This window comes from Schistocerca serialis, chromosome 1, assembly GCF_023864345.2.
Source record: "Schistocerca serialis cubense isolate TAMUIC-IGC-003099 chromosome 1, iqSchSeri2.2, whole genome shotgun sequence".
Lineage (NCBI taxonomy): Eukaryota > Metazoa > Arthropoda > Insecta > Orthoptera > Acrididae > Schistocerca > Schistocerca serialis.
This window is the reverse complement of record NC_064638.1, coordinates 352,231,746-352,252,023: the sequence shown is the minus strand read 5'-3', so window position 1 is coordinate 352,252,023 and position 20,278 is coordinate 352,231,746. Positions and strand designations below refer to the sequence as shown.

At 42.0% G+C, this 20,278-nt stretch overlaps 1 protein-coding gene across 1 annotated transcript in view; it reads right to left on the bottom strand.

Moving 5' to 3' along the window:
* LOC126457437 (apolipoprotein D-like) overlaps positions 1-3,089 on the bottom strand; it is a 45,107-nt gene extending 42,018 nt beyond the window's left edge. The window contains exon 1 of the mRNA XM_050093720.1: positions 2,970-3,089. The gene's annotated coding sequence lies outside the window, so the exon portion shown is untranslated. The remainder of the gene's footprint in view (positions 1-2,969) is intronic.
* Between the last annotated feature and the right edge of the window lie 17,189 nt (positions 3,090-20,278).

Here is a 20,278-nt window from a genome sequence, read left to right as displayed (position 1 = left end):
CGTAATAACGGCCTTGATACTCCTGGGCATTTAGTCAAACAGAGCTTGGATGGCGTGTACAAGTACAGCTGCCGATGCAGCTTCAACACGATACCACAGTTCATCAAGAGTAGTGACTGGCGTATTGTGACGAGCCTGTTGCTCGGGCACCATTGACCACACGTTTTCAGTTGATGAGAGATCTTGAGAATGTGCTGGCCAGGGCAGCAGTCGAACATTTTCTGTATCCAGAAATGCCCGTACAGGACCTGCAACATGCGGTCGTGCATTATCCTGCTGAAACGAAGGGTTTCGCAGGGATCGAATGAAGGGTAGAGCCACGGGTCGTAACACATCTGAAATGTAACGTCCACTGTTCAAAGTGCCGTCAATGCGAACAAGAGGTGACCGAGACGTGTAACCAATGGCACCCCATACCATCACGCCGGGTAATACGCTTCCAACGTGCTGTAAACAGAACGTGGATTCATCCGAAAAAATGACGTTTTGCCATTCGTGCACCCAGGTTCGTCATTGAGTACACCACCGCAGGCGCTTCTGTCAGTGATGCAGCGTCAAGGGTAACCGTAGCCATGGTCTCCGAGCTGATAGTCCATGCTGCTGCAAACGTCGTCGAACTGTTCGTGCAGATGGTTGTTGCCTTGCAAACGTCTCCAACTGTTATCTCAGTGATCGAGACGTGGCTGCACGATCCGTTACAGCCATGCGGATAAGATGCCTGTCATCTCGACTGCTAGTGATTCGAGGCCGTTGGGATCCAGCACGGCGTTCCGTATTACCCTCATGAACCCACCGATTCCATATTCTGCTAACACTCATTGGATCTCGACCATCGCGAGCACCAATGTCGCGATACGATAAACCGCAATCGCGATAGGCTACAATCCGACCTTTATCAAAGTCGGAAACGTTATGGTACGCATTTCTCCTCCTTACACGAGGCATCACAACAACGTTTCACCAGGCAACGCCGGTCAACTGCTGTTTGTGTATGAGAAATCGGTTGGAAACTTTCCTCATGTCAGCACGTTGTAAGTGTCTCCACCGGCGCCAACCATGTGTGAATGCTCTGAAAAGCTAATCATTTGCATATCACAGCATCCTGTCGGTTAAATTTCTCGTCTGTAGAACGTCATCTTCGTTGTGTAGCAATTTTAATGGCCAGTAGTATATTTTCTGCTTGTAGACGGAGAAGAAGACGAAGGAAAAGAAGAAGAAGAAGTAATGTAGAATTCTGTTGAAGTACCAGTATCTAACAACTTCTTAAGATATTCATCAAACTTCGTACATAAGCAAATTTCGTAATTTTATTGTAGGTGAGAGTGTTGTGCCTGGAGAGTAGTGTAGGTAGGAACACGTGATGTTTCATGGTCGGTTTTTCCATCTAATGACCGATTTTAATATCATATGAAGGAAAGTGCACAAAAGACCGCTATAAGAAGTTCCCGCCATTTTCTACTGTTTTTCGTTGTTGTGAGACATGAGGTTGCGATTTGTGCAGCATTTGTAAATACTACTAGTCGTACATATTTAAGCGCTGCACAAGATATGTTTGATAGTTGTACAGGTTAATTACCGTCTTTTGCGACTGTAATGAAAGTCTTATCAAGACTAGGTGCGTTTTGCTTCGTTCTAAGCCATCTACAGTGGCCAGGTTTTTTGTTTTTGTTGTTGTTTGCTTATTTCTTGTTGTTCTTGCACGTGTGTGTTTTGGGTATTCAGCACATACGAAATGGTGAGATGACAGTAGTTCTTCTGAACATAGAAACGTGAATTTTTAATGCAGTAAATGTACTGTGTGCTGAATTACCAAAACATACACGTGGGAGAACGACAACAATGGAGTAAATAAAAAAAAATCTGAATTCTGAAGATACTTCAGAATAAAATGAAACGCTTCTCGTCTTAATAAGACTTTCATTACAGCTGCCAAAGACGTTAATAACCTATACAACTTGTTTATCTGCAAAGGCGGAAAAAAGGGGCCGAAAAAGAGAGAAGACAACATATGGTGTGGTTGCTATTTGGAGGATATTATTAACTCTTCATTTGTAAGGTTTCATGGTGAGTCAAATTCTACATATTTTTGAAGCTAGCCACGCTGTAGGGAGCAGGGGGCCAGACCTGGGGTCTTTAATATTTTCAATATTTTCGAAGACGAAGGACAAGTTGTAAGTATCCATAAATAAGTTCCAGTTCCGACACCGTTAAGAAAACAGCGTAATACCGACTTTTAAATCATTTTCTTGAAAGAAAAACACCTGACAAAATCACATTTTTTGTTTCGCTGTGGCCTGCCTCCACGCCTCCTCCCGTCACCATCGACCCCCTCTGTGTAGTGGAATAATGATGTCACACACATACTGATGAATACGCTCCTGGTAAGGTTTTCTCGATTGTAGCACTTTTAAATTTTGAGCAGAATGTTTGTTCCTAGGTACATGCTTGTGTTGATCTTGGAAAAGATTTTCACATTTGGAAAAACTTCACTTTTGTAGAGTAATTTTGCAGTTTTCAGAAAACGACTTCTATTAAAGTCTAACTAGAGGCCAGAGTCTGAAAATAGTTCCACGGTAAAACAGTAATTCACATTAAACATTGACAAATTTGGTAAAAGAGATGTGCACAGTTATGAGGCAATATTACGTTTAAGCCTTACATAAAGCAACAAGACTGTTGCACCCTGATCGTGATATACTGACGATATTTCTTTCTTTTCGTACGATGGCCCAAAGGGAAGTGTTTGTCAGTTACTCTTCCTTCTGGATGATGTTGGAAACTGCCTGCATGGCAAACATAAATTTACTCTTCTGACTCTTTACTTTCATCTACAACACTCGTCATCAAGCATTTCTTCGTTTACTCACGTATATAAAGGCTCATCGTCTAAATTCTAAAATGTTAATAAGAATTGTTAGCACCAATAAAGAATGTAGCATGAGCGTTTGATTCAACTGACAAATCATTACCTCTAATTAGCGGAAGGATGTAATTGATCAGTACGCCACAACCAGCAAGCGTCTTGGGTAGAGAGGCGGTGTTGAACGCTACGATTACGCGGCGTGACTGAGCTTAGCTCCTAAATACTGCGTGCTTTTGTCCTGAAACACGCCTTCACTGTTGGCGCTTCTTATCTTCTCTATCTCGCAGATGCTTATATGAGAAGGCCTAGGTTATCCTGCTGTGTACAGCGAGATAGTAATAAAAAATTCCGAGAAGGAGTATTAGTGACAATTTGACGCCCTCAAACCAAGCGGAAAGTAATGTTACTCAGAAACACGTGTAATAAACATCTTATAGATTAACGCTTGATATCGAAGAAGGTCAGGTTAATAACCCAGGAGAAAAGTGCAGAGAATGTGCTGTGTTGCAAATGGTTTACGAGACGTATTGCCTACTGGCTCTATTCTCGAGTTTCAGGCTGGCATTCGTTTAACGACTTCCTGTCGTTTCACCGACACAAACAGCTAGCATTCCCAAAAGTTCACCATTCATTGCTGGTGGCCGTTTAAATTGAACCGGCGGCCGGAGATGGAACAGGGGTGATGTGAGTCCAGGTGGTGCAGAGATCAATCTTCTATGGGATGTATGTATTACACTTCACAAAATGGACGTCGGTGACACTCCAGAAATGTTCAAAACAAACCACTGACTTGCACCATGAAACACGAATGAAAAATGGCGCCCCACAGCATTACAAACTCCTCATGGATGATGGAGAAGGGTTGATGTATCAATTTGAGGTAAGGGGGTCTGGTCCGAAAACGACCGAGTCGAAGGCTATAAGCGAAAACAGTTCTGCTGCTTCTGACAGTGGAATACATGTTCTGTTATATGTTGTTACCGAGGTTGTAGGGTAGGCAGCTTCCAAAGGTGGTAGTATGGACCAAAACAAGAAAAATATATTTCGTAAATATGGTCTCTAAATGGCATACCTTAGAGCTGTGGGCACTTTTTCACTTTCAGTAGTGTGAAACACGTCTCTTCAACTGCAATATCTTTGGTTTCCATAATTTTGTAGGATGTAATGTGGATCAAAACAAGAAAAAAATGTGCAATAGATGTGCACTCTAAAATACGTACCTCACGAGCTATGGGCAATTGTACAGGAGAACAGACGCGTGTCAAATTAGCAAATATCATTAATTAGCTCTTGTGCTATGCGCTTTGGAGCCCCTATTTAGCGGACATTTTTTTTCTTGCCTTGGTCCGTAGTACCTCCTTGAAAAATATGGGGACCAGAGAGCTTGCAGTAGAAGAGATGTTTCGTGTACCATAACGTTTGGGAAAGTTGCAACACCCATAAAGAACAACCTGAATAAATCTCAACTCAAAGACTGCATACAACAGACTTCCTGCAACCAATAGCTGAGGTTACGGATTACTAGCATACAAGTATATCCACCAGCACTCTTGTGTGTGAACGGGAATATCAGTATTGCCCGAGCTTCTTTGAATGAAAAACCAACAAACCAAGAGTACACTTAAAAGGAAGTGTCACATGTCTCACTGACAAGAGGAGCAATGCCAGCATTTGATTAAGTTCCAACGAGACAGAATGTTCAGTCACTGGTGAATAGATTTGTCGTTTCGCGACACAGTGGTTCGTTCATAGCTTGTTCATAAACAATGGTGATTCTGCGGACATACCGTTATCCTGTCTGTATGCTATAGCGTATGGAATTGTTTTGTTCAGGCTGTAGGTCTGGTGATGAAGCATTACGTACATCAGGCGTGGACCTGCATGCTGCGCTCTGGACTGGTTGCGCGCTTTCCGAAACTTCTCAGACTGCAGTGTGAATGAGAATACCGTCGTCGACATGTTGACGCCCATAATCAAGTGCCTGGAATACAGACGCATGTTAGACACCATCATGGAGAAAGCAATTTCGCATCTTGCCTCGTTGAACGCTATTGCGAACAAATTCCGTATTTAACGGTTTGTCACGTCTACATGTCGGGGCCTAGAATGTCGGAAGTTTGAACGTGGTAGAAAAGCTAGAAAATCGGAAAAGGGAAAAGCTAAGGCTCAGTCTGTACGTAGTGGGGGCTAGTGAAGTGAAATGGACAGAAGACAAGGATTTCTGGTCAGATGATTGTAGGGTAATATCAACTGCAGCAGCAAATTGTATAACGGGAGTGGGATTCGTTATGAACAGGATGGTAGGGCAGAGAGTGAGTTACTGTGAATATCAGTGAGATTGTTGTTATCATCAGAAACGATAGCAAACCAACACCAACAATGTCACTTCAGGTATGCATGTCGACATCGGAAGTCGGAGATGAAAAGATAAAGTAAATGAGGATATTGAATGGGTAGGTCAGCAAGTAAAGGGAGATGAAAATCTAATAGTCATGGGGGACTGGAATGTAGCTGGAGGGGAAAGAGCAGAAAAAAGCGTTACAGAAGAACCTGGGCTTGGTATTAGCAGTGAGAGAGGAGTAAGAATAACTGAGTTCTGAAATAAATTTCAACTAGTAATAGCGAATACTCCGTTCAAGAATCACAAGAAGAGGAGACATACTTGCAATAGACGTGAAATTATATTCAGCCATGGTCAGGCAGAGATTTAGAAATCAGACTCTGGGTTGTAAGTCGTACCCAGGAGCAGATACAAGAGACTCAGATCACAATTTAGTGGTGATGAGGAGTAGGCCGAAGTTTAAGAGACTAGTGAGGAAGAATCAGTGTGCAAAGACGTGGGATATGGAAGTACTAAGGAATGGAGAGTGTAAGTCAGCCTATGGTTGGGGTCTGGCGCGCGCCACTTGTCTATGTAAGCTAATTATTCGGGGCCACCTTCCACGCTCACTCAGAGTGCACCTCTCTTGCGCACGGTGATCTGGTCTGTCAAATAACCCCAGTACAGCTCTGGGCGAGTTGGCTAAATTCACACAATAAGTATGATTAATTTAATTTACCTACCACCTACCTAACTGATTCTCACCTCCAAAAAGAGGGTTGTAGGTGGGAAGTGTCAGGGAACAGCATATGCAAATGGGAGAAATGCTTAATAAACAATGATTTATTGTCTAAATGATACTTTATTATAAGCTGTACATAAAGTTGGTTATGATTCGAATATTTTCTAGAAAGACAATTCATTCAGTGACATACTGAGAAATCAAATATACTGGCAATATTCCCAGTTGGGCGAGTAAGAAGGTTACGAGCGTTCGGTATGGCTCTATCACATCTATACTATCAATCTGAACGGACGATTAACAACTGACATCGATAGTGCAGTGATCGAACGCTCTTCTACGGTTTGTTCTCACTACAAGGCGCTACTCTGGAGGTCTGATGCTTTGCGTGAGGTACGCGACGGTGAATTGGAATCGTGATCAAAATGTCTACAACCCGGTGGAGCGTATATTACCGTTTTCAGACAGAGCTGCGTCCAGCGGTAGTGCTGGCGACGTGGATTGCTGCATGCAGCCGATTCCGTAGATGACGCCTGCTGATGTGCGACCCAGCTTTACCGAAAACTGTCCGCAGATGCTGACAAACGAAATTGAGAACTCACACTCTTACGCAGAGTGCACAAGAGTATATAAAACGACCGTCTCCTGAGACGACCATGATAGATCTCTCCCTAAATTTCTCTCCACAGCACAACAGGCAGCTTCTTTGTTTTTCAAGAGAGGAGCCAATCGTTGCTCTGTAACAAATTTCCTGTTTCTATTGGTATATTATTCACATCTGATATCTTACTCAATCTGTGTTGTAATTAACTGAAATTGATTGCCAAAGGCCTACCTGTTTCAGAGGTACTTTTATCAATAAGGTAGCAACAGGAAGTGACACATTATTCTACATGGGCCCTAAACTTTCACCTTAAAACCCTATATCCAGAATTAGGATTCAGTTCTAAATATTCATTTACCTGATTTTTATATCTTAATGCAGACTGATCTTTGACTTGGGTAAAGGTGGTAAATTATTCGCAGATCCTAACACCAGAATGACTCTGTTTGAACGACCTTCTATTACTTTAATACACTCAAAGAATTCTCTTAGCTGCTAGATTTTACTAGTTTTTAACATTCCCTTCCACTTGAAATTTTTCCTAACTTTCGAGCCGTACTGCGGCTCGCGTTTGTGCTGTTTGTAGGTTTCCGCCCTCTGTTCGAGGCCAGACGGTATCGTTTAGTTGGCAAGGTTGCAATTGTTGACTGGCGCCACTGGGTTTCGCAAGCGTTGCCTGTCAGCTAGTGGTAGCAGCGGCGGTTATCGATATGTAGTAACTGTCACCCATCTTTGGGGCGACATCGTTGTTTCTGCAGGTCGTGTGAGTGGGTCAGTTCGGTGGTGGAATCAGGAGAAGCCAGGTCCGGACAGTGCGTGAACACGCCGGGGCCAATGGCGGCAAGTATGGACTGCCGGATGGAAGGGCTGCGGCCACGAGGGTGCACGACTTCGTCGTAAACCAGATCCAGCAAGCTTTAAGATGAGTGGGTTTCAATCCAAGTGGAGAAACCTCTACTTTTGTGATATCTCGCGATTCTCCAGTGACCTGGGTTCGTGTTGCTGCTCGTACTGTCGCTGAGGCAAAGAGGAGCGAGTGGAGTGCCTGGGGAAGGCGGATCTGATTAGCTTTCCTCGACTTCTTATTACTATTTATTGCGTTCAACTTGTTACAATTTCTTAAGTTTAACCAGCGGTGATTTTTCTTGCCTGGAGGCCGCTAACACCCCAGTTACCTGCGCTGGGGGTTAATGTATGAAACGACAGTGTACATTTCCCCGCCTTTCCGCTGCTGTCCGGTAAGGCGTGTAGTTTTGACAGCTTTCTTGATTGTAGGCCGGTTGGTGATTCCTCTGCTCTGGTGGTTCCTTTCTCGTTCCGGGAGCTCTAAACACAGTATTCTGGACGTAGTCCAAACCGCCGGTTCCGGCTTTGGCGTATTGTCTCATTGTTGCATTTGGCTTATCGGACGTCAGGTAGCTTCTGCAAGACTATCATTAGTCATTCGTTAGACTGCCACTAGTCTGAGTTACCATCTTCTGAAGTGAATGCAACTCGTGGCTGCCTATCTCATCGCTCGCGAAAGTGTTTGTTGCCAGACCTTCTCAGAGGTCGATTCCAGGAGCACCGTCTGGATCAGTTGCCTGTTTTTTAATTACCTTTCGCTATTGTATTTGCTGTTTTACAGCAGGTTTCAAAATTTTTACATTATAGCCGTTCCTGGCGTGTAAGGCCTTCAGCCGTGATTTTGGTCATTTGCCTTAAATTTTTAATTTGGTATTTTTTATTTATTGTTGAGTCTGGAATTACAAGTTTAAAATAAATTGTGTGTAATTGTAAAAGGCAGCCAGCAGTAACTGGTTAGGGCTCCGTGCATAATCGTAACCGAATCCTGCCTTCCCTTGATTACCAGCAGGTTTCAACTTTTCCTTCGTATCTGGGTGTACCTTACCTTCTGATTGTCTGAGCGTAATTACGCCCCTGCTATTATCGCTGAATAGTTTCATTAATTGTGCAGTTATTATCTTTCTCATATCCTCTTAGAGTAAACAGCATACCGCGAGGTGATGCAGTTCTCAACAGCATAGGAATCTCAGCAGTGGCCCACGCCGTTGCTTAGCATTAGTCTGAGACGAGGGTGCTGGGGAGCAAATATGGATGTGTCCATCCCCAACCAGCAGGATGTGAAATGGAGTAGGAGTGTTGAGCAACAACAGCAGTCAGAAGGTAAACCATCAATAAACTGATTTCTGCCACTCTGTGGCACCCAAAACACAGACATGAAATTGACTGCAACTTTCTGCAGAGGCACAACATAAATTTTCACACACATGTAATTTTAACGTAGATGGAGATCTGCGACACTGCAGCGATATTCAGAATCACTAGGTTTTGCACACCAGTCATCCACACTGTTTATCAACCGCGTGGGGTAGCTGCTTTTGCTGTTATCTTCCATTGTGGGTGTTTTCTAAATCTCTTCCTCTTGACTTAAAATCGTTTTCTCATATTCACTTTAAATTCTGTTGTCTGTAAATAATGTTTTAATACTGCAGTTACTTTCCAGTAATGTTTGCTTGCGTATAACACTGCTGTGGAAAGTCATGGGACAACGATATTCAAATGTACAGATGGTGGCGGCATCGCGTACGTAAGATATGAAAGGGTAGTGCACGGGCCGAGCTGTCATTTGCAATCAGGTGATTCATGCGGAAAGGTTTCCGACGTGATTATTGCTGCACGACGGGAATTAACTGACTTTGAACGTGGAATGGTAGTTGGAGCTAGACACATGGCACATTACATTTCGAAAATTGTTAGGGAATTCAATAATCCGAGATCCACAGTGTCAGGAGAATACCAAATTTCATGTATTACCTCTCACGACGGACAACACAGTGGCTGATGGCGTTCACTTAACGATCAAGAGCAGCGGCATTTCTGGAGAGTTGTCAGTCTTAACAGACAAGCAACACTGCCTGAAACAACCGCAGAAATCAATGTGGGACATACGGCGAACATATCCTTTAGGACAGTGGGGCGAAATTTTGCGCTGCGGGATATAGCAACAGACGACCGACGCGAGTGCCTTTGCTAACAGCTCAACATCGCCTGCTGCGCCTGTCCTGGGCTCTCGACCATATTGGCTGGTCCTAGACGACTGAAAAACCGTGGCCTAGTCAGATGAGTCCCTATTTCAGATTATAAGCTGATGGTAGGTTTCGAGTATGGCGTAGACCCCACGAAGCCATGGACCCAAGTTGTCAACAAAGCAATGTGCAAAACTTACAGTGGTTGTGTTTACATGGAATGGACTGGGTCCTCTGGTCCATCTGAACCGGTCATTGACCGTAAATGGATTTGTTAGGCTACTTGGTGACCATGTGCAGCCACTCATGGATTTACTTTTATTGATGACAATGCGTCATTGGGCGACAATTGTTCGCGACTGGTTTGAAGAATGGCGAATGATTACGCCACCAACATCACCCGACATGAATCCCATCGAACATGGATAGATTAGTTCGTGCACAAAATCCTGGACCGGCAACTCTTTCGCAATTCTGGAGTGCTATAGAGGCAGCATGGCCCAGTATTTGCACAGGGGACTACCACCGACTTGAGTCCATGCCACGTCGAGTTCCTTCACTACGTCGGGCAAAAGGTCAGATACGATGTCAGGTGGTGTCCCATGACTTTTGTTACCTCAGTGTAATAATACATTATCAGTGTAAATAATTTTAACAATCATTTCATTAGCATTAATATTTTATTGTTACTCTAGTGATTACGTCTTTGCATTTCATTTTCAGCGTTAAGTGTTTGTACAATGTTTTCCGCTTCCACGTAGTTTTTCTACTCTGGCTTGGCGGAAGGTTCCCGTGTAACAAGTAGTTATGGCGAATTTCTTGTGAAAACTACACCCAGTTTTCCAAACAGACGTGGGTGTCGGCAGACATGTAGCCAGGAGCGGGAGGGGGAGTACGCAAGACCCTAAGATTCCAATTCCGTACATAAATGAAATGTTCAGTTTAGATATGTGTAATGCCACAAGAACTAAATTCCATATGCGTTCAAAACACTTATTATATCCCATAGAATTGAAGCGTATGAGTTTCTGCAAGGAGTAGAAAATCTCTGCTCCAGATTCGGGAGGGGGGGGGGGGAGGGGAGGGGGGAGGTATCAAGTGATCTCTATCGTAAACACCACCTCTCCCTTTCCCTTTTGACGTTTGTATACACACATGTCCCATTTTGGAGTTAAGCTATTGATGTGTTTCATGACACAATTATTCGCGATATTCTGATTGGCTCAATAAGAAAAAGAGGCAACGCAAATTCGAGTGGAAGAAGTGAAGAATTTCTTGGAAAGATTCCAGCGCGTTGATGAATGCTGGTTACGACTATTCTTGAGCCCCGAGGTCAAGCAACCGTTGTGTTTGCTGCTTGTTACCGAGATTAAGTGCGTGTGCCATTGTTCATAAATCCCACAAGATACTAGCGCTCCTTCCCGTCTTCAGAAGTTTCCTGACTCTGATATGGTGTGCGGTTATCCACTCACTTGCGAAACACCGATTCCATAAAAGCGTGGCGGTATTTTTTGAAAAACCTCGTAAGCAGCTTTGTGCTCAACGTTATAGCATGCTCAGTGCGTAACACTGTACGTTCTCAATAGTCGTCCTGGTGTTCGTCGGTACGGTTTCTTATCGTTTGTACCTCTTCAGGTGAGTGAAACAGAAACTTTTGACGTAATGTTTTTAAGGAATGGTTCGGACAATCCAGAAGAAGATTGTCTTCTACTCCTATCATTCACATGGACTGAAAATTTTATCCGTCTTGTGCTGCACCATCCAGAGTCATTGCATTGATTAAAACTCAGAAAACCCAGTCAGAAACTGTGACAGTAAAATTACCATATGGCCATCATCATTTATGATTTCCGTGGTTTCATCTAAAGCATAACGGTTCTTCTAAAACCTCCATGGCCTGTTTCCTCTCATTCTCAATCAGCTGCGCAAAGAGCTTGTATGTCAACGGGAAACTGAACAGTAATAGTCATTAAGTCCTCTCTCTAGTACTAACGTTTGGTTACGGATAAAAACATCGCTAAGGCCTGAATTTTTTCCATCAGTTATCCAACAGAGTTGTCCACATACCAATGATATTTGCAGAATCTAGTATCAGTTACCGAGGAAGAGACAGCAATATTTCAGAACTGTTTTGCCGTATTCTTGTACGCATGAACTAAGCTAGTCAGTCAAAAGTTAAGTCACTCCGTTAAAAGAGAGCACTGATCGCTTTTCGGTTTGTCGATGGTGCAGAACTGGCTCGTGGTGAGCATGTAATACGCCACTGCTGATGGAAGTCACGGCAGTGATGTGATGCGTATATGCTAGTCGTCTGTACGGCTTCACTCGAGTATGGTGGATCGATAGAAGAAATTGGCAAAATGGGAGTATGAATCGCGCACTGGGGGTTCCGTACAAACTGAAGATAGTTTATCCACGTCGGGAATCGAGAACCTGAACGATTTTTACCTTTTATCGATACCGATACTCGCAAGACAGTCGTCCCGGAAATTCCAAGACTGTATCAAAATCTCTAAAGTAGTTCCTCAGACTAATCTGCATATACAAAAAGAAGCGACCATGGGACTTCACTTTATGTACGTAGACAGAGAAGATTTAATAAAACATTTCTTATTTAATTATTATACATGACTACAACTTACATTTTATGTTTGCATGCAGTAATGTTCGTCCATTATGCTTTAGTCGGATGATGAATGCAATTGTGTAGAAATGGCTATAGATATTTTTATGTCATATAATTACAGTTTAACAAGTTTCAGATTTTTTTTTACTTTATTAGTATTGTGATATCTTTCTGTTTGGCAAATTTCGTGATTGTGGGTCAACGGGAAGCACCCTATAGGTTTCGATGAGTCAGTTTTAGCGTATCAAAATATGTGACGAAATGGCTAAACATTTCATTGCATTGATTTAATAGCTTAAAAGTTTTATTGCGCCAAGGTACCATAGATCTTCATATGTGACATAGATTTGTACTTGATAAGTCAATGTGTTCCAGCGAAATAGGGTGGTAACAGACGAATAGACACAGATTGATAAAAATTTACAAAAAAAAGAACAATTTTTCGTGTTTTATGATTAGAATTAAGAATTTTAGGATATTTTCCTTTACTTGTACCGCGAAACCTTGCTTCTTCCCAAATTTCATGAGTTTAGGTCAACATGAAGTAACCTATAGGTTTTGATGAATGAGTTCTCAAGTATCAAAATATGTGACATAAATGGCCGTCTGTTTTCGTTGCATTGAATTAGGAACTTAAAGCTTTTACACCGCCAAGGAATCGTAGATATTAATATGTAATATAAATTTTAACTTCACACATCTACTTGTTCTGAGAAAAAGGGTACTTAATAATTGGACAGACAGACGACAAAGCGACCCTCTAAGGGTTCCGTTTTTACAGATTGAGGCTATCGTGTTTGGAGGTGGCCATGATCTGAATATGAATCATGTTCCCCAGTTTGAAACTCAGTAATGCGCACTGACCAAGTGTCTATAGGGAGTGGTGTAGATCTACTACGTGCAGCTATGTGACACCGTGTAAGAACAATTGCCGGAAAATATACCGACAAGGATACGTCATGCCAGTGGTACTTCGTCTTGAATCTGGTTCGAATTATTGCGTCAGTAAGCCGGCCGGTGTGGACGAGCGGTTCTAGGCGCTTCAGTCTGGAACCGAGTGACCGCTACGGTCGCAGGTTCGAATCCTGCCTCGGGCATGGATGTGTGTGATGTCTTTAGGTTAGTCAGGTTTAAGTAGTTCTAAGTTCTAGGGGACTGATGACCTCAGAGGTTAAGTCCCATAGTGCTCAGAGCAATTTGAATTTGAATATTGCGTCAGTAAATGGAAGGTCAATCTCAACCGGTTTCGGAGATGACATTGCAAAGGAAACTCTGTGAAATAGATATTATGAGTAGGGTACCATGCAAACCATCATTGCTCACAGAGGCACATAAAGCTGCATGTCCGCAGTGGACAAAACAGTACAGAAAATGGACACTATCTGATTGGAGGCGTGGAATGGAGTCCGAAAAGTCGCGATTTTGCCGGTTTTTAAATAATGCAAGGCAACACTGCACTGATGTGCATCGAGAGTATGCCCCTAACCGAAGGTGACTCTTTCTACTCTTCTTTTTTTAGGAAAAGGATGGCGAGGTTTTCGTATCCTACCTTCACCCACTCATCATTTAGGTTACCGGGAACATAAACTAGGATGTTTATTACAACATTATTGATGAGAAAGTGTTTCCGCTTCGCCTATGTCTTCATCTTCGTGGTGGGTATGTAGTAGATGATCATGTCGTCCAGGATGACAACAGCTATATTCACAGAGCTGCTTGCATAATTCGTTGTCTAAGGAACCTCATGCACCGTATTTCAACTCTACTTGCTCGCTAAATCACCCTATCTCAATCCCAAATAAAATTTCTCACAAGGAACCCCCGTGGTGCGAGCTCACGAGGTCAATCTTTTGAAATGTTCATTTTCGAGTGATATATTAACAAAAATGACAGGAAAGATTAGCTGATAATGACGTACCACGTGCATTGATGATGGGGGGGGGGGGGGGGGGGGAAGGTGCCGGGTGGCGACAGAAAATGAGCGTCCAGGAGGTGCAGAGATTAATATCCTATGTGATGCATGTATTACATTTCAAAAAATGTGACAGCGCTGACATTCAAGAAATCTTCAAAACAAATCATTATCTTCCACCATGAAAGCTGAATGGAAAATGGCGCGTCGCAGTGATCACAAACGTTCGTACAATCAAAATCGATGGCGAACTCCTTGGGAGTTAGAAACCGTGTAGGACGTTCAGATAGGCATCCACTCTTAAACAATGCATATAGTCATCCTAGTGTAACGGGGTGATGAGAACTGATGGAATGTGACGCCAAGCAGCCGAATGCGAAACAGTCTGTCGTTGAACTTATCATGAAACTGGTTATCCTTTAAGGCGTAGCTACAGTGCGATAATATGTTTTATAGGCACGCAGAAAGCAGACATTCAGAGGTTGAATCTGTCCAGTTGTTCCAGATGGTATTAATCGCAATGTCACGAAGGAGGGATAGTTTGCTCTAAAGGAGTATGATTTTTGTACGCAGACCAGAAATGAAGCAAAAGCAAGTTATTTTGACGAGATACTGACCAGAAGCAGTGTTTATATCATAGTTGTATTTCTGTTATGGCTATGTTTCCACTCTTGCTTACTGTGACGTAAATAATCCCTTCAACCAGTGCAGGATCACTCACACGGGAAAGAATCGTAGGGGCCAGAGCACCTCCAACATCTTGCAGCACAATAAATAACTTTCCAGCCAGTTTACCATCCAGACTAACAGTCGGCGTAACTGTATACGAATGCATTAAGTCATAACGTTGATACAACTCTTTTCGTACCTCTAATTTCCTGAGTTCATTTCATACGCATTTCCTCTTCAAATTCCGATAGAGCGGAGTTCTAAACAAATTGCTTACTGAACTATGGGATAAATTTATCTCATCTACAAATTTTAGGGCCGATTCCGCAGTTTGCTGTACATCGTCATGTTGATGCTTTGTTTGAAATTTCGTTACCTTAGGTTTTCCACTTGTTACGCTACCATCTACCGCTTTCCTTGACATCACTAAAATCGGTTGTGTGCAGTTCGATATGCATAACGTACTAGGTCACTGTCATGCACACCCTGAAAATTGTACAGAGCATCCTTGAAACTCAAATACCCTAGTTTTTGCAAGAAATGTGCCTTGTTCTCCCTTGAATATCCATAGTTTTTCTTATGCACTACACGGTCATATTGCTGCGGGCTTATTTGAAAATTGTTCACAATTTTTTATTGTGCTGCGGATGATGTTCCACGTACATAACCATATTTAGCACGCGCTCCTTGGACAACGATTGTCCATTACTACGTTTCACTGCAGACGGGATATGCGGCTCACTGTCCGACAAGGATGATGAGCTACATGGCTCAGGTGTTTCAATATCAGTTTCACTTGTTAAGCACGTATCGTCATAATTGTACTCCTCACATACATTATCCGCACGATCGAGTCTATACGACACCACACATTACACTGACGCATCTTGCAGAAACACTAATCTTTTCTCACTCCTTGGGTCCCTCTCTGAGGAAATATCAACTCTGGCAACTATTGTAGATATAATGCAATGTTCCCTATGTTTATCGTTGCCATTGCTTTGTTTTGTGTCAACACCACTATCACTGTAGCAGTGTGCAGTTGTTCGTTGACTTAGTAGTTGACGAGGAGGGGATTAGTGTTTAACGTCCCGTTGATAACGAGGTCATTAGAGACGGAGCACAAGTTCGGATTGAGAAAGAATGGAGAAGAAAAGCTGCCGTGTCCTTTGGAAGGAATCATCCTGGCATTTGCCTTAAGCGATTTAGGTAAATCACGGAAAATCTAAATCGGAATCGCCGGACGCTGGTTTCAACCATCGTCCTCCCGCATGAGCGTTCAGTTGCTGGCCACTGCGCTACCCCTCTCGGTACGAAGCATTTCAACTAAGATTTCCAGCCTCATTCCGTACTCACCACTCGATAAATACAGTCCCGCCCCCTGTTGCCATCAGCAGCCAATATTGTAGTTGCATGGTAGGCAATATGTGGGACGTCGAATGCGTAAACATCATTGGACTTTTGCAACCTCGCACTCAAGGTTTCATGTCATATTGTTTGGAGCAGCAATTCAAATAAAGCAATCAACAGCCCCACATCTGACACCTGTAGCCGATCTAATCATAAATGAGTGCCTTCATCTGGAAATGGAATACGTGAAAAAGTTACTTGTGCACACTCTTTCCTCGCCGAATTGTGCCCGTTACGAAGGGCAGAGGCAGTGTTACATGGTATTAGTGTAATGTCTACTGCAGGTAAATATTCTTTGAAGATTAATTATAGAAGTAGAAGCTAATAAGGAATTCATCTACTTTTTCCCCTGAAAATCTGTGAATTTGCAATTTGTTGCCTGTGTCTACCAACAAACGGTTATAAACTTCGGCACCAGAGCATAAAACTCTAATCTGAGTCCTAGAAAGGGGATTATAGTTTAAATGGAAATTATTTTTACTTTTAGTATTGAAGTTCTGCATTGCTCACTTCATTCTAAATTTATCTTTGTTATTAACCATCAACACAATTAAGGGAGAACATAATTATATCGGTAATCGAGGATAGCAATCCCTACGCAACTGAAATGAATCCTACAAGATGTCTTGTTATCGGTTCTGCGCAATGTCGACACAGCACACTTCTGTAGAATAAATTCATTTTGACCTCATCAGCATGCCCTAAAAGATTGTGCCATAGGACGGTATTCAGTGAAAGTATGCTTGCATTGCCATCTGCAGTTCAAAATAATGAGATTTCCAAGACAAAGAGGTCAGAACTGAGAGTTTTCGCTAACATACTTATTCAAATGCTTGTGCCACCCCAGGATATTATTGATATGGATGTCAAGGAACTTACCGCATGGAGCCTCGTGCAGTTAATGCCAATCGATCTGTTTTTCTTGTAACTATACGTCATTTCTAACACGGTGGGCTGAGCTGTTTGCTGCGAACTTGTTGTAAACCTACTCTGTCTCCCAATGGAGACATTTTTTCGGGTTCCTATCCAGGAAACTGTGTTGAAATTCCTCGATCTTTGATGAATTGATGGGCGTCACTCCCATCATCATCTGACAAATTGTTGAGATTACACTTGTTCCATATATATATATATATATATATATATATATATATATATATATATATATATATATATATAAATGGTATATATATATATAAATGGTAATACATTATCAATATGCTTGTTATCACTAAATAACAGTTTTTAAGGAATTTTTTTGCGCATTTAATACCAATTATTTTTAGTTTCCCTAGTAGTTTTATGATCTACACAGTCCAGTGTTTAGGGAAGATCAGACAGTACCAACAGAAATTTTTTTCTTGTTTAGTTTTACCAGAACTGATACGTAAGATTATATATTGCTTTTCCAGTAGAGAAGTATAGTATCTACAGAAGTATAGCTGAATTATTGTTGATACTTTTTCTCGGAAGGTTGAGCCAACACTGTTTTGTAAGTCACCATCTAAAATTTCTTTGAGAAACAGGAAGGGAGAAAATAGGTCTATAATATAGGCCAGTTGTTTATCTCCACTTGTATAAATGGGTGTCACATGTACAAACTTCAGTCTTTGAGGGAGTACAACTGGACGCATTGACTGGCTAACAAAGTTAACTCAATATTGGTGCTACCAAGTATGCACATAAAAGAAATGTCGTGTGACGAGGGCCTCCAGTCGGGTAGACCGCTCGCCTGGTGCAAGTCTTTCGATTTGACGCCACTTCGGCGACTTGCACGTCGATGGGGATGAAATGATGTTGATTAGGACAACACAACACCCAGTCCCTGAGCGGAGAAAATATCCGACCCAGCCGGGAATCGAACCCGGGCCCTTAGGATTGAGAGTCTGGCGCACGCTGACCACTCAGCTACCGGGGGCGGACAGTATGCACATCATTCTAGTTCTTTGGTTGAAATACCATCATAACCAGAAAAGTTACTGCTTTTTCGTTACCTAATGATTTTAATTAATTCGTTAACAGATGATTGCCGTAACTGATGTTAGTGGTGGAGAATGTAATATCTGGCTAAGTAAAACTAATACACCAATTATGTCAGTGTATTTTCAGCTGCCATTAGAAATAAATCATTAAATTTAGTGGTCAAAGATTTGAATTTAGTGTCATCTCTCTCACTACTATTGTTATCAAGAGACTGAAATTAATTTGTCTCATCAAGCTTGCTTCTTTCAACTTAATAACCCTCCAGACCGCCATTGAAGACATAGTGAAAAAAATTTAGAATACTGTTTTTTGTCCCCCCTTAAGTGTTGGTTATTGTAGTTCTCCGCAAAAAAACACTTCTTAGCACAATATACTTTGAATCTAGATGTTAGCCACCCTTTCTCTCGACTTCCACCCATTATAAACGGAAACGGATTCATAATGTTGCAAGGTTATTTTTTAGAATTGAATTTCACACTGTAAAATCTCCTAGAACTGTTTGCTAACATATTGGCCTAGCCTGTACTTCTGCTGACTGCAAGTGCTTTTATGGAAAAGATACTAGTCTCCTGACCAATTTTTCCGATGTAGGGATTTTTGTTGAAAAAAGGAGACTGACGATTTCCTAAAGTATAAGATTTTATTGAATCCATCGTAATCCGACAAAAACTATAATTTCACAAACGCCGAAGATGGCATAATGAGAACATTTTGATTACTGTCATTATCTCCATGACTGGTTCAGTCTAAATAAGTTAAATGTGTACTTTGAATGTTGCGTATGCTATTCCACTGTAGCCACTATGGTGAATTCATAAGACGTACTTTCAATAATTTCAAAACGTTTCACCGACCTTCAAAGGAGCTTATGAATTCAGAATAGCATAAAGATGTAACTAATATTGTTGTTAATTTTATGACAAACAAAGCTAAGAGTGGAGAACAACTCGTCAGAAACTAGTACAAACTAATCACACTAAGTGGAAGCCAGATGCTTCGCGTATTGTTTTGCGCATTACGTGACTTGGCTTTAAGAGGACCGAGCGAGGTGGCGCAGTGGTTAGCACACTGGACTTGCATTCGCGAGGACGACGGTTCAATCCCGCGTCCGGCCATCCTGATTTCAGTTTTCAGAGATTTCCCTAAATCGCTTCAGGCAAATGCCGGGATGGTTCCTTTGAAAGGGTACGGCCGACTTCCTTTCCCATCCTTTCCTAATCCGAAGCGGACCGATGACCTCGCAGTTTGGTCTCCTCCCCCAAATCAACCCAACCCCTTTAAGAGGAAAAACAAATTCATAAGCTAGTTTTGAATATTTGTTTCTGTTTAGAGTGGTCAAGCGACGAAAAACTGCAGAAACATTTTGAAAGTGTCCCTAAAGATTCGACCGATATTTCTCATAAAACACAAGAGGTATAGATTCTGATAGAAGCTGTACAATTCTGTGTCACGCAGTATCATACAGATTGTACTTGAGTGGGAACACGACGTAGTTTACACGTAAAACGATTTTAAAATCGGTTTTGAAGCTTGTAGTAGTGATTTAGAAGTGCAAAATGCGAGAACTATAATCCGTTCGAAAGTTTTAATGGCAGGAAAGCACTTAAGAGAACAGGACATACGACGGGACGAAAGGAAATGTCGTTGGCCCTAAATGGCGGGAAAACGTAAAACATAATAACAAGTTTTACTATAATTAACTATGCTGTTAGCTTTTTTATGTTTATAACATTTATCGGTTACTAAAAGTGCACTGTATAAAGCAGTAGGAGAAAGTGGTAAGCAGGTAACAATGTCCTACAAATTTCTAAATCATATACATAAGTAAAATACTTTGCCCTTCCTGATATGTAAATCTACGTGCGACCTTGTCTGCAAATATGTAGGTTGAGGCTCTCTGTTGGCTTCTCTTTAAAACTGAGAAAGAAATTTAAAGGGAGAACGTCAATTACCAATGACCAACATAAAGAGAAGAAGGGCCAATATAAACACTCAAATTATTAGCAACCGGTGACACGTTAGTGACTGTATCGCATTTCAGTAGCTACTGTGATTATATATCAGATGGTTTCTAATGTCTGCAGTGACATACGGAAAGCGCTTCAAGGATGTTTTTGAAC